Here is a 4,628-nt window from a genome sequence, read left to right on the forward strand (position 1 = left end):
CTGGTCGATATACTCTCGGTCCTAACAAAACCCATTGCACTCGCCCGCGATCAAAACGAGTATTGTGGGACGAAAATTTACCAGAACCTTGATAAGCACTAACCTAAGGGACTAGCTACTAGACAGTGGCCTGATTTTAGGGAATGGGTCAGTTGATTCCTAACCAATCGACGGAACCAAAATTGTGGTCAGTCAATTTTTCTGAGACAATGTTATAGCACAACTTAAGCCCCTTTTCACACAGAACCAAGAGAAGCTCACAAGACTTCTTGGGCCAATGCAAAACAATGACCAGTTGATGAACAAAAACAAAAAAAATAGAGTTTTCTAATGGAGAATAAATTAGTTAATGCAAAAATAACGAACAAATTTGTAGACAACTTACACAAAAATTGCATAATCCTACAATATGCAAGAACAATCATATAGGGGTGGAATTTATGCAAAAAAATTGTGTAAAGGAATGAATTATTTATTTTTATATTTGCAATCTCACACATGTAAATTATTTTATACATGCATACAATACATATACACATATGTATATGAAAAAAAAGTATTATTACTGTGAAAAATAAGCATATACTAGTGAGGTTTCCGCAAAAATGTGTTTTTTAAAACGTAATGGATTAGTGACATTGGTATTACCATTACAAAAGAAAAGAAAATGAAAACTAAAATAAATTAAAAAATAAGTTAAAAAATTAAAACAAAATAATAGTTAAATGAAGTTTTATATGGAGGAATGAATTTCTAGCATCGGTTTCACCCTTTCAGGAGAAACAAAATAAAAAACCAAAATAAATCAAAATAATGAAATTTTACAAAAAATGAAACCTGTTAAGAAGAAACAAAAAACAAAAAATAAAAACATGTCAAAATGTGCAAACAACTTTGCCCTGAAATTGCACTTTTTGATATATGCAAAGAATTAGAATACAATAGTGCAATATTCACATTCTAGTATAATTTACACACATATTATTTAGTATGTGCATATATACTTATTCTTAAATTTTATACTTGCATATATACCATTATTACACTTTTTGCATACACACTAATTCATAATTGCAAAATAATGAATTTTTCAAAGAAAAAATAAATTAGTGGTATTACTATTACCCTTTAAGAAAAAGGAAAATGAAAAATATTAAAACAAATAATGGTAAATTTGCACAAACATTATACATAAATTGCGCTTATTTATAATGTTCAAGAATAAGCACATAATAGTGGAATTTCACAAAAATAAAATAACAAACTAAAAAATAATCAAAATAGTAAAGTTTTCTAATGAAGAATGAATTTAGTGACATCGGTATTAGCCTTTAAGAGAAAATAATATGAAAAGCTTTGAAACAAATAATGACAAAATTTGAACACAATGTACATAAAATTGCGCCTTTTATAATATGCAAAAATAAGCATACAATAGTATCACAAAAAGAAAGTTTCCTATGGAATGATTTAGTGGCATTTGTATTAGTATTAAAGGAAAAATGAAACGAAAAAAAATCAAAATAATAAAGTTTTCTAAAAAAGAATTAATGGATTTGGTATTACCTTTTTAAGAAGAAAGAAAATGAAACAAAAACTAAAACAAAATCTAAAGCTTTTTGAGAAAGAGTGAACTACTGGCATTGGTATTACCCTTTAAGAAGAAAGAAAATAAATACAAAAACAAAAAGAAATCATAATAATGAAGTTTTCGAAGGAAGAATGACCTAGTGGCATTGGTATTACCTTTTAAGAAGAAAGAAAATGAAACAAAAAGTAAAGTAAAATCAAATACTAAAGGTTTTTCTAAGAAACAATGAAATAGTGGCGTTGATATTACCCTTTCAGAAGAAAGAAATGAAACAAAAACTAAAATAAAATCAGAATGATGAAGTTATTTAAGGAAGAATGAATTATTGGCATGGGTATTACCCTTTAAGAAGAAGAAAATGAAAAAGATATTAAACAAATAATGACAAAAAATTGCACATAATTTACACATAAATTGTGTTTTATTATAATATGCATATAATAGTGGGATTGTAGCAAAAAGAAGTTTCCTAAGAAGGAATGGATTGGTGCCATTGATATTACACATAAAGAAGAAAGAAAATGAATCAAACTAAAAAAATCAAGAAGTGAAATTAATTAGTGGCATTGGTATTACCTTTTAAAGAAGAAAATGAAACCAAACTAAAAAAATGAAGAAGTAGAATTAATTAGTGGCTTTGGTATTACCCTTTAAGAAGAAAGAAAAAGAAATCAAACTAAAAAATGAAGAAGTGGAATTAATTAGTGGCATTGGTATTAACTTTTAAGAAAATTATGGTAAAATTTGCACACAATTTATACAAAAATTGCGCTTTTTTAATGTGCAAGCATAAGCATATAATAGTGGGATTTCAGAAGAAGAAAAATTCCTAAGAAAGTATGAATTAGTGGAAATCATATTGCCCATAAAGAAAGAAAATAAAACTAAAACTAAAAAAATGAAGAGGTAGAATGAATTAGTTGCATTGGCATTATCATTTAAGAAGAAATAAAAAAACTTGCACACAACTTTACACGTTTTTAATATGTAAGAAATAAACATATAGGTGTCCAATTTTCAAACCATAGTATAATTTATATACAGATTGTATAGTATTTGCATGTATACATTTTACACTCACGCATCCTAAAAATACCCATAAACCCCCGCTAAAAAGAAAAAAAGAAAAGCAAAAAATGCATTTTTTTCAACAAAAAAATGCATCAAAACAGAAAAAGTGAAAAGCAACGTCGGCCCATAAACATGCAACATCAAACGGGCTTTAGCCCAAGAAGAAATAGACTGACCCGAAAAAATAGTCAGTCTAAATTTGGTCCCAAAACATCACAACAGGCACAAACATAAAAGGAACCACTTTTGGGAGTGTAAGGGGGAGATCAGGTGTTTAAAAAGGAACCGGAACGTCTGCGCAGCGATGCTCTGTGAGTGGGGCCATCACATGCAGAGATTAAGATCAATAATCGCCTGATTGAGCTTTACTTAGGGGAAGAACTAATGTGGAGGCAACGGTCCCGCGTGGAGTGGCTCTCAGCAGGGGATCCAAACTCGCATTTTTTCAGATGAGAGCTTCCATGCGTCGGCGAAAAAATCTTATCAAGGCCTTGCAGCATCCGAATGGGCAAGTGACAAATGATATGACAAAGATGCAACAGATGGCTCTCGACTTTTACAAAAAAATATACACCTTTGAAGGGGTCTAGGGAGTTGATGATGTGCTTCAGCATGTTGATACGTCTCCAATGTATCTATAATTTTTGATTGCTCCATGCTATATTATCTACTGTTTTGGATGTTTATGGGCTTTATTATACACTTTTATATCATTTTTGGGACTAACCTATTAACCCAGAGCCCGGTGCCAGTTTCTGTTTTTACCTTGTTTTAGAATATCGCAGAAAAGGAAAACCAAACGGAGTCCAATTGACCTGAAACTTCACGCAACTTATTTTTGGATCAGAAGAAGCCCAGAAGACTTGGAGTGCATGTTAGGGGATCTAAGAGGAATCCACGAGGCAGGGGCGCCCCCACCCACCCTGGGCACGCCCTCCACCCTCATGGGCCCCTCGTGGCCCCCCTGATGTATTTCTTCTGCCTATATATCTCCATATACCCTAAAAACATCTGAGAGACCAATAGATCGGTTGTCCCGCCGCCAGAAGCCTTCATAGCCACCGAAAACCAATCTAGACCCGTTTCGGCACCCTGCCGGAGGTGGCAATCCCTCTCCGGTGGCCATCTTCATATCCCGGTGCTCTCCATGACGAGGAGGGAGTAGTTCTCCCTCGGGGCTGAGGGTATGTACCAGTAGCTATGTGTTTGATCTCTCTCTCTCTCGTGTTCTTGAGGTGATACGATCTTGACGTATCGCGAGCTTTGCTATTATAGTTGGATCTTATGATGTTTCTCCCCCTCTACTCTCTTGTAATGGATTGAGTTTTCCCTTTGAAGTAATATTATTGGATTGAGTCTTTAATGATTTGAGAACACTTGATGTATGTCTTGTCGTGCGTATCTGTGGTGACAATGGGATATCACGTGATTCACTTGATGTATGTTTTGGTGATCAACTTGCGGGTTTCGCCCATGAACCTATGCATAGCGGTTGGCACACGTTTTCGTCGTGATTCTCTGGTAGAAACTTTGGGGCACTCTTTGAGGTTCTATATGTTTGTTGAATAGATGAATCTGAGATTGTGTGATGCATATCGTATAATCATACCCACGGATACTTGAGGTGACATTGGAGTATCTAGGTGACATTAGGGTTTTGGTTGATTTGTGTCTTAAGGTGTTATTCTAGTACGAATTCTAGGGCTGTTTGTGACACCTATAGGAATAGCCCAACAGATTGATTGGAAAGAATAACTTTGAGGTGGTTTGTACCCTACCATAATCTCTTTGTTCATTCTCCGCTATATATTAGTGACTTTGGAGTGACTCTTTGTTGCATGTTGAGGGATACTTATGTGATCCAATTATGTTTTTATTGTTGAGAGGACTTGCACTAGTGAAAGTATGAACCCTAGGCCTTGTTTTCTAGCATTGCAATACCGTTTACGTTCACTTTTATAATTAT

This window comes from Triticum dicoccoides, chromosome 1A, assembly GCF_002162155.2.
Source record: "Triticum dicoccoides isolate Atlit2015 ecotype Zavitan chromosome 1A, WEW_v2.0, whole genome shotgun sequence".
Classification (NCBI taxonomy): Eukaryota; Viridiplantae; Streptophyta; class Magnoliopsida; order Poales; family Poaceae; genus Triticum; species Triticum dicoccoides.